The sequence below is a fragment of the Mus pahari genome, chromosome 8 (assembly GCF_900095145.1).
Source record: "Mus pahari chromosome 8, PAHARI_EIJ_v1.1, whole genome shotgun sequence".
In the NCBI taxonomy this organism is placed as follows: Eukaryota; Metazoa; Chordata; class Mammalia; order Rodentia; family Muridae; genus Mus; species Mus pahari.
In genome coordinates this window covers 59,819,032-59,830,228 of record NC_034597.1, presented here as the reverse complement: position 1 = coordinate 59,830,228, position 11,197 = coordinate 59,819,032, and positions in this window count along the sequence as shown.

Genomic DNA, 11,197 nt, shown 5'->3' with positions numbered 1-11,197 from the left:
CATCCACTTCTGTATTTGCCAGGCACTGGCAGAGCCTCTCAGGAGACAGTTATATCAGGCTCCTGTCAGCAGGCTCCTGTTGGCATCTGCCTAGCGTCTGGGTTTGGTAGTTGTTTATGGGGCGGATCCCCAAGTATGGCAGTCTCTTGATGGTCATTCCTTCAGGCTCTGTTCTGAACATTGTCTCTGTAACTCCATGGGTATTTTGTTCCCCATTCTAAGAAGGAACAAAGTATGAGTTCATTCTTAAATTATATTATTAGTAAGCCTAAGAATCTCAACAGGGGCCCTCATTTCCCAGGTAGGTATCACAGACAGCCACAACTTGCATTTTAAACCAAATTGTCATGTACTTCTTAGGAATATTAAAGCTTAGTGTCATCTATTTAAAAAAGTGGGCTTAACTCAGACAATGATTGGTTGTACATTAGAAAGTTGGCAGTGTTGACAGTGGAGTAATTTGAAAGTATGTATACATCAGTCTCTCACTGAGAAATTCTGACTTAGTTGGTTAGAGATGAAGCTAGATGATTTAATTTTTGATGCAGTAATGAGAGAGGAATGTATACATAATAGAGATTGTCAAGAACACAGTTAGCCAAACTAAATTCATACCAGTAGGAATAATTTAAATTTGGTTAAGTCTTTAGAAATCCTTGTGTAAAAGATGCAGTAGTTAACACCCACACACCCTTCCTGATGGTAGAGGAAAACTTACATTTAAAAGAAAAACAAACAAATCACTTATTATCTGCATGAAATAAGGACATGGCCACTCCAAAGTATGGCTGAGGAGAAGTTTTTTAATTATAGATATGACTGAGTACAGCCCGGGGCATCTAGAAGAATCTAGACTGAACCATGTCATTAGGGGAGGAGGTCAGAGAGCAAGAGAGGAAGAGAGGAGATAGGGGAGAGGACCAAAGGAGAGGAAACTGAAGAGAACCAAGAGTGAGCCAAGAGAAATTATAAGAGAACTCAGACAGAACATGTCTGAACTGGCAGGGTTGTATAGGAACAAGAAGCAGAGGAAAGGGAAGGGAAGCCCCAGGGATGGAGAGGTTTAGGGTAGGGAGCTGGGTGAGAAGTTCTGAGCAGAGCCACAGGTCCTGAGGGAGCCCAGTGACAGGCCTGCACCTTGGTATGCTAATAGCAGTTAGCTTATCTATTCATCCTGAATTTCTTTATGACCTGGCAATATCCATAGCAAATTTCTTCTATCACAAATGTGTAGAGAGTTTTTATCACGAAAGTACACTGATTTTTGTCAAGTGTTTTCATTGTGCCCATTGAGATGACTGTGTGTCTTTCATCCTTCATTCTACAACCATCTGTTAATATGGATTACTTCATTAGCTCATTTGCATATATTGAAGCCTCTGGCATTCCCAGAATGGGTTCAGTTTGGTTAGAGTAAACTGTCTTTTAAATGTGTTTACACCTTGGTTAGCTAGTCCTGTGCTGAGGAGTTTTGTAGCTATAGTTTTGAGAATATTGGCCTGCAGAGTTTTTCTTTATGAAAATCTTTGTTTGGCTTTGGTATCAGGACAATGTTGACCTCAGAAAATGAATCTGGAACTCTCTCAATTTCTCGGTGTTTTGGAAATGTTTAAGAAGGATTAGGGTTAATTCTTCTTTAAATGTTGAGAATCCAGCAGCAGAGACATCCATCTATCCCTAGGCTTTACTTTGAGTGGCTTTTGATCACTGATTCAATCTCTTAATTTAAGTCCAAGTAACTGAGCAAGAGCAATAAGCAAAAAGCTTCCGTATGTAAAAGGAAACGGCAATTTTCATTTCTTGGTCATTAACACAATGAAAAATGGAGAAAACTTAAAAGATTCCATACAGGTACAGCTAAGAAAAATAATTAAGACAAAGTACAAGATATAAAGTCAGCCTAGAAAAAACTGATGCATTTCTGTATGTTAAAAATGAACATCAGAAAGGAAAGTGATAAAGAATTTTGTGTAAGGGGCTGGAGATTGCTCAATGGGCAGTAGCACTCGCTGCTTCTGTCATTTTCACAGCATCCACAGGACAGCTCACAACTGTCTGTCACACTAGCTCCAGGTGCAACAACTTCTTATGGGCTCGTTGGACAGTGCAGGTATTGGTTTTGTCTACGTACATTCAGGCAAATACTCACACAAAGGAAGAAGCAAACAAGCAAACAAACAACAACAGCAACCAAACCAAACAAACAAACAAAAAAACCCCCACCATCTTCTAAATGAAAGAATTCAGCTATCAAGAGTCCTTGAAAAGTATGTGGGAAAACCTCCTTAAAAAGAAAAGGACATAAACCTAGTTGAGTGCTCACCCAGGATTTCCCTCAGTAGAGGAAAAATAAGTGCTCCCCAAATGAGAAACAGAGTGTTAAGCATTTCTTTTCTTTTTAAAGCCTCGTTTTTCCTTGAAATAAGTATTGATACAAAAAAGTTGCAAAGATAGAATTCTGATGAAGTTTTCTCCCACAGTTTCTTTCCTTGTGAGCATTTGAAAATGACTTTAAGTTTGTCAGACTTTTTGGTTGCACAGGAAACAAGAAAGGAGCATGTGATGGTAAAATATTTAGGAGTATCTGTGAGTCTAAAGAGACATAGCTTATTCATAGCTTATCTGTGACTGTCTTAATGGCTGATCCATTTCATTAACCTTGTTTGGCTTCCTGAGACCAAAGATGTGTAATTTTATGGGATAGCTCAAATAAAAGGCCTAGGAATAAAGGTTCAAATGCATTTCAGTTTTGTGTAAACAAATACCAGGTTACCACTGTTTTAAACCAAGGTTCAGACTCCTGTCTTCAATAGCATTGTGTTCAAGCATTAGATAATCTTGTTATCTACTAGCACGGCTATATGGTATTGAACAGCTATTGACTCTAAGTCCTTGTTTATACAGTAGGGACTTTAATATCCTGTTTTTCCAACAATCTTTAGACTTGACACAGTGCCCATTCAAGCAAACAAACAAAAATCAACCAACCAATCCACCAACCAACCAACCAATGAAAACACTATTTTAACTGCTCTTTTTTTTGGGGGGGGGGGTATGTATGTCTTACAGAAAATCCAACCAGCAATTTGATTATAAATACATAATCATAGTTACTGTTTCAAGGAAGTTAGTGGCAAAAAAAAAAAAAAAGTGAAAGAGCAAAAAGTGAAAGCTATCCTGTACTTCCCCAAAGTGTCAAGTCAATTGATGGGAGTTGATGTGTGACAGGAGATGTCCCATAATATCAACCAATCAAGCCCCTGCCCCCCAGAGCTCCCAGGGACTAAACCACCAATCAAAGAGTACACATGGAGCGACCCATGGCTCCAGCCGCAGATGTAGCAGAGGATGACCATCAATGGGAGGAGAGGCCCCTGGTCCTGTGAAGGCTCCATGCCCCAGAGTAGGGGAATGCCAGGGCAGGGAGGTGGGGAGCACCCTCATAGAAGTAGGGAGGGGTGAAATAGGGATTTCTGGGGAGCAACCAGGAAAGGGGATAACATTTGAAGTGTAAATAAAGAAAATATCCAATAAAAGAAAAAGAAATCCCCAAAGGGCAGGGATTATATTATCATTTATTTTTACATGAAATTGCACCATGAGCATCACCCACTATGAAAATGTTGGGCATAGATAGGTCATTTCTAGGTTCATCTGATCAGTTCTCCCATGAAGCAAAAATTAAATATATCCTGGATGACTTCAGCTATTGTAGGACCAATGATATTTTCCCTTGAAGCCAGTTATTTCATTATACTTCTTTCCCTGAGGTGTTTCATAAGTTCCATGCCATACAATTTCTCTTATATAGTCTACAACCCTTCCCCCCAATGTTTCCTTTCAAACGATTACAAGCTACTTTAATACAACTACTACTAATAAATAATAATAGTAGATATAAAACCAATAGACCACAGTGCACACTACCTCTAAAGCAATGTAGTTATGGAGCTCTGAAAAAATAAAAAATGGAAGAATTTTTTGTTTGATTTATCAAGAGAGAGTGGTTTGTGTTGTGAAAGTTTTTTTTATAAGTAATTCAGTGGTTTTTAAATAATTTGAGTATAATCATTAGTTAGATTTTTGAATAATATTATGAATTCTTTAGTTTCATGAGCATAGACCCTGAATCAGGGGTGCTGAGGTGGGACCTATGTAATAATCTTTGAAGCCATCAAAGTCCTTAGTGTATCAGAGAAATTCAAATCAAAATGACCCTGGGATTCCGCCTTACACCAATCAGAATGGCTAAGATCAAAACCTCAGGTGACAATACATCTTGGTGAGGACATGGAGAAAGAGGAACACTCCTCCATTGCTGGTGGGAATGCAAACTGGTACAACCACTCTGGAAATCAATCTGGAGGTTCCTCAGAAAATTAGAAATAGATCTACCTAGCAATGCCACTCTTGGGAATATACCCCAAAGATGCCCTACCATGCCATAGGGGCATGTGTTCCACTATGTTCATAGTGGCCTTATTTGTGATAACCAGAAACTGGAAACAACCCAGATGTCCCATGACAGAAGAATAGCTATAGAAAATGTGGTTCATTTACACAATGGAATACTATTCAGCTGTTAAGAATGAGGACATCTTGAGTTTTGCAGGCAAATGGATGGAACTAGACAATATCATCCCGGGTTAGGTAACTCAGACCCAAAAGAACATGCATGGTATGTACTCACTGGTAAGTGGATATTAGCCAAAAGTCAAACAAAACAAAACAAAACAAAACAAACAAACAAAACCCCAAAACAACAACAACAACAACAAAAGAAACAGTACAGAATACCCCAAATACAGTCCACAGAATTCATGCATGAACCACATTTTCTATTCTTCTGTGGTGGGACACCTGAGTCATTTCCAGCTTCTGGCTATCACAAGCAAGACCACTATGAACATAGTGGAACACATGCCCCTGTAGCATGGCAGGGCATCTTTTGGGTATATTCCTAATAGTAGTATTGCTGGGTCTTCAGGTAGATCTATTCCAATTTTCTGAGGAACCTCCAGACTGATTTTCAGAGACTGAATCTCATGTCCCACCTGACCACTGTCTTCTGGAGGTGGTAGACAGTATAAGTCTGCCAGAGAACCTGCAGGTTCCAAAAGTCCCTTATGACAGAATCAGTGATGATGGAGGTCCACTTCCTATTTTTATGGTACAGGCTTCTACTTAGTACAGTAGGAATGGAGTTCCCCATGACCTCAGATGTTTCTGCTTATTACTGGGACAAATCACAACAAATTTATGTCCTGAAAACAAATATTTATTCCCTTGTAATAAAGGATGAGTCTTTCAGGGTTAAAATCAAGGTGCCAGCAAGAATGGTTGTGTTTGGCAGCCCTAGTGGAAAATTTAACCCCACCTTTTCACTTTCCTTCCATTTTTCATTTCTCTTCCTCTTCCCCCCCCTCCACTGCCACCACATCATCTGCTCCTCTCTCTCCTCCTCTACATTTCCTCTTCACCTCAACCGTGCTCCTCTTATTCCTGTACCCCTCCTTCCTTCCCCTTCTCCCTTCCCTCCCTTCTTTTGCCTCTTCCTGTTCCCAGTGTATACCTTACCACAATCCCTCTTCCCATTATGGCATTACTTACTTCTTCTCTTAGTGTCCCCCTCTTTCTCTCTCTTTTAAGGACACAGGAGATTACACTTAGGGGTTACTGGGACGATCCAGGTTAACCTTCTTATCTCAGCATTCTTGGTCTAACTATGTCTGTCAGTCTTGAACAAGGTAAGTCACATAATGTGTAACATAAGTTTGTGAATTTATGGGTTCCTGAGATTAAAATAAGGACATTTTAGTGTGCTATTGTCCAGTTTGCCATCTGTTTCAATAAAAGTACCTTAGGGCACTTTTTCTCATCTCAGCACCATGTGAGATATCAAGAGCTATTTCTGTATGGGTTGAGATGGTTATAGAGTGAAAATTTAATATTAAAAAATAATTAAAAGTATCCCTTAAAATCAGCCTTAAATAGGATTAAAAATCCCAACTCTTTCAGTTACAGTTTATTTCCATGGAAAACAATCTTTTTTGTGTCTTCAGTTTCCCCCTTATAAAGTAGGTGCTGACAGTGTCTACTTCATTGACAATTCTCTTCTGAGGATGGAAAGAGTTGCGTTATTCAAATAATTCATATCTATGATGGGACCTAATAAGTCCTCAGGAGTGTTATGTATTCAATATTATAAAAAAATACAAAAAAAGTCAAATATGTCTTGTCTCACCTTACAGCAGGTATTATGGTAAATGCTGAAGGCATTTGTATCATTTATTGCTCTTGAAGTTTGTGGTGAGTCCTATGGACTAGCTCCTTCCTCCTTTGTCTACCGTATCTGTCTTAAGTGAGGCTCTTCAACCAACTTTGAGATTAATCATTGCATGCAGGAAGTTTATATTGGAGAGAGGCCATGAGATCAAGAGCCATGTGGAATGGAGACTAAAAATGAGCAGAAAGGGGGTTAAGTTGTGAGGCACTTAGAATGCAGGAGTTCATCAGTTCCAGAGGATGTCTGCAGCTGCCTGGAGCCTGCTGAGATCTTCTGCCATGGAGCAGTTCTGAGGGACAGACAATGTTCCCTGCTTCATCCCACGTGACAAACTCTCTTCCATTGATGGTAAATGAGAGAGAGAGAGAGAGAGAGAGAGAGAGAGAGAGAGAGAGAGAGAGAGAGAGAGAGGCTAGAGAGCCATAGACTTCTGGTCTCTGATTCCTTTGCGGAGCTGTATGTGATTTTTGATCCTGGGAGACTTTAATTCAGAATTAAATAAAATAGTGGAAAGAGGAAAGAGTTCATTTTGCCTGAGATGCCTGTGGCACAGGCATGGGGGTTTTCAGTCATGAGGACTCATCTGTCATGATTTTTGTGTTAATTGTGACCATTTTTCTGCCATCAAAGCAGAGCCATGGTAAGACTGGAGACAGTAAAGTCCGGAAATCAGGCTAGAAGTGATTCTTTCAACACTGGACTTTTATAAGCCCTTTTGACCTAACAAGAAATGGTTACTGTTGTGTTTTATAAAAAGATAAGAAGGAAGGAATATGTTTGAAGGAGGCTTGATATGGTGTGGGGGGAAGTGGGTGCTTCTGCGAGCCCATGCTGAGGCATCCTTTCCCCCTGAGATATCAACCACAAGAAGGTATAGTATGGAATAGAGAGAGGGGAAGGGGGAAGGGAAGGGGAGGAGGGTAAGGAAGCAAGGGCAAGGAGAGAAGAGGAGATAGCAAGAGAGTGAGGAGAGAGCAAGCAGCCCCCTTTTTAGAGAATCAGGCACACCTGGCTGTTGCCAGGTAACTGTGGGGCAGAGCCTAGACAAAATGCCAACAGTTAGTATTTAATTTATGGAGAAGCTACATATTTGGTAATTGTGCCCTACCCATTGATGATAAAATAACATCATTATCTTTTGTTTCATACATAAGAAAGTGGGAAGGTATGGAGACAATATGATGCCCATTGCTTCACAGAGCTTCTAAAAGGCAACAGTTCGGATTCTAGTTCCAGCTGTCATGTGCTTCCTGTCTAGAAGGCTTAGAAAATACAAGTTAACTCCTGCCCAGGTATCCTCCAATGTTCAGAAACAGGCTTATAATCCTTAAACACAGAGCTATAGAAAGCCAAAACCAGTTGACAGAAAACAGAAGTTAGCATGTAGATAAAGCCTATTTGTAATTTATCTGCAAAGCATGTAGCATCTAACTACCTAATAATGATCTAATTATCTAACTACTTAACTAATAGGAAGGAAGTCTTATTTCTTGCTTCTCCATTTGCTTTTAATCTTTCTTCTTACTCAAGTGTTCCATGACATCTCTCAGGTCTAAGGCTTTAAGACATGAACTACGATTTTTCCTCTCTGGAAGGGTCTTGTCTGCCCACGAAGGATTCTGAAACTCACAGGCTGAACTCCAAAGGATGATATTGCTTAACCCTGAAGAAGGAATTGGTAATAGTTTACATTTAGCAAAACTAAGGAAAGGTGTCTGAGTAATTCCGGGGACTGACACTTCACCTACAATAGCACTCCACATCATCTTGTTCAGCAAATCTTTCTTGACTGGATATTTTTCTAATTTGCCGGCTAATGTCTGTATGGGCAAAGGCTGAAGACTTGGATGCAAAACAAAGAGAAGTATTAGGGTTAAAATGATTTCTTTCAGGGACAGCTCCCAGGGTAATATGCTAGAGCATAAATTTAGCTTGGCTGATCTTTTGTGAAGGAAGTAGAGGAGTCTTTATTTATTTTGAAATGCAATAGCCAAGGAGTCAGCCTTTGATTCCTCTCCAGATATGGTTGGAAGTCCTGCAAAATTCTTCTAGATGTCATGATCTTGCTGCCCCTGTGTGAATCTTCTTGGTGTCTTTCCTGGGTAACTATAATCTGCCTTTGATCTCTTTTCCTATTTCTGGTTGTGTGTGTGTGTGTGTGTGTGTGTGTGTGTGTGTGTGTGTGTGTGTGTGTGTTGTCATTTGCATTTGAAGATTTGATTGCTTCCTTCTATCTGCCCAACTGGACCATTTTTTCCTCTGGGAGATTGGTATCCAAAAGATTTGAGTACATGTGTATATTATATAAACATGTTATTATTGCCCTCCCTGTAGAATTTATTCCAAAACTATGAGTCTGCTTTTTTTTTTTTTAAAGAAGGATTTAATAAAATGCTGCTTAATTACACTGGTCATTTAACAGTAGGTTTGTCCGAGAAGTCACCATACTTAGGCTACATGTGATATGAAATAGCTAAAGGGACTGACTAATGCTTCATTATGGTAGGGCTTGAACATGTGACTGAAATAGACTTGAATTGTTTTGTGAGGAAGAGACGGTTATTTGAAGAATGTCATAGCCCAACGCAAGGGTGCAGGAATGGAAACCCATTGTGGCTGATGTCTTAGGACATCATCTTTTCTCCTGGATGTCTAGACTTGTGGAGGAGAGCCAGGCAGGGATGATACCCAGATGTGGTCATAGGTTTGACTTTTATTCTGTTCTTTCATCCACATTCATTCAAAGGCAGGGAAAAAGGCGAACTGAGACCAGAAATCACTGACTCTTATCCTAACCTTGTCATGAATGTGGTTGAAAGTTATGCAAATGCTTCCCAGAATTGAGCCTTTTCTTTCTATCTGTGGAAAGAGTGACTAGATTCTCCTTTCCAGCCCTTTTAGCTTGGTGTAGGAAATGCTTCCCAAAGCATCTTTTACTTGATCCAAGTCTTGAAGAATGAGGATAATGTTGTTTGCTAGGAGAGAACATAGAATGCTCATCTCGATAGACTCAGTGTGATAAGTCACCTAAGGATGTTCTGAAAGTCAGAGGCCTGTGGAGGGGCAGACAAGAGAGGAAGAAAGCCAGCTGCATAGGACCTTGGATACCATTTTAAGTATTTCAGTACTACTATTTGTGTGAGTAACCAGTGAAATTCTTCAATCTGTCAGTCATCCCAGAGGTGTATTTTATTAGGGACACTCAAATACTACTGAGGATGGATCAGTGGGCCAGTGAGACGGGAAAATAATAGGTTTTATGTATTACTCTTTCTGCGCAAAGTTGACGAGACCTGCTATAGTTCATATGTGCTAATGTCAGGGACAGAGTTCGTTTTTGAGAATGTGAGTTATTGTCAAGCCACAAAGCTAACTTCTTCCTGGTCTCTGCCTTCCAGTCTTTTCATGTGATCTTGTCTGGATGTATTCCCACCATCATGTCACAAAGCCCTCAGAGCTAAGCCAGTGTGATAATGTAAAACTTTGAACCCCTACAACTGTGAATTTTGTAAATCCTTTTTGCTCATACATTGCCAAGACTTAATACTCATGAGTTCTACTGTAATAGCAGAAAACAGACCAAGAGAGTAGTTGGGGGTAAGAGTTTAGTAGAAAACATATTCGTCAAAAGATCTCATTTTGAGTTCAATACTTGGGGCACAAGTCCTGTGACCTTAGCCAAATCAATCAAGCAAAAAAGTTTCTAGTGAGATCCTTGAGGTTTAATGCCTCCCCTGTGACTCTGATCTAATTGGTATATTTTATACCTTTTTAGCACACAATTAAATCTTTAATTCTTTTTTGGAATTGAGACTTATTTTTGCCATTTATTTATATTGGTTTTGAAGAATTTATTTTTTTCTAAGTACCTAAGAACATTGAGTGTGACAACCTATTGTGCCTTGGATATAGAGAAAGCAGGTAAATGTCTATTTATATTATCGCCCCCTGTTTTTAAAAGGCTTAGAAATCCTTCTAATCTGGTGGAGATAAAAACCACTGCCATTTCTTTGTTAAGTGGAGGAAATCAAAATATAAAAGTCCACTTCATTCTTTCAGTCTGGAGAAAACCAAGCTGTTTATTCTCTTATTTGCTTTCTTTCCAGATTGCTTAACATGCCAGTCTACTCTGTGCTGGAGCTTTGTGATTTTTTGGAAAAGTCAAATTTCTTCCATAAATAAAATAATAACCTAGGTCGTTGAAGATAATATGCATAGGTTAACAAACATATTTGTCAAAAGATCTCATTTTGAGTTCAGTACTCAAAGGGCCCAAGTCCTGTGACCTTAGTCAAATCGTATATACCTTTACAAGCTGAATAGTTTGCTGGGTAATAAAATAGAAACCCAAGAGCTGATGAGAGGCTAGCCAAATGAATGAAGATGGTTGCTGTCAAGTGTAAGAAACTGAATTCAATCTCTACGACACTCATGATGGAAGGAGAGAAGAAGCTCCTGCAAGTTGTCCTCTAATCTCCACATGCACACTGTGGCATATACATGCACACGCAAACACACTCACACATGCATACACATGCACACATGTATATATACAACAAATAAATGAATAACAAAAATAAAATTTGAAACTCCAGATTAATTTTTATAAAATTGCGGTAAGGCAGAAATCAGGGAATGTATTCACAAGGATTGTGCATGAAAGTTTTCTTTGTTAATATGTTATGTAGTAATAAAATACCCATGGAAGGAGTTGCAGAGACAAAGTTTAGAGCTAAGAAGAAAGGATGGACCATCCAGAGACTGCCCCACCCAGGGGTCCATCCCATAATCAGCCACCAAACGCAGACACTATTGCATATGCCAGCAAGATTTTGCTGAAAGGACCCTGATATAGCTGTCCCCTGTGAGGCTATGCTAGTGCCTGGCAAATACAGAAGTGGATGCTCACAG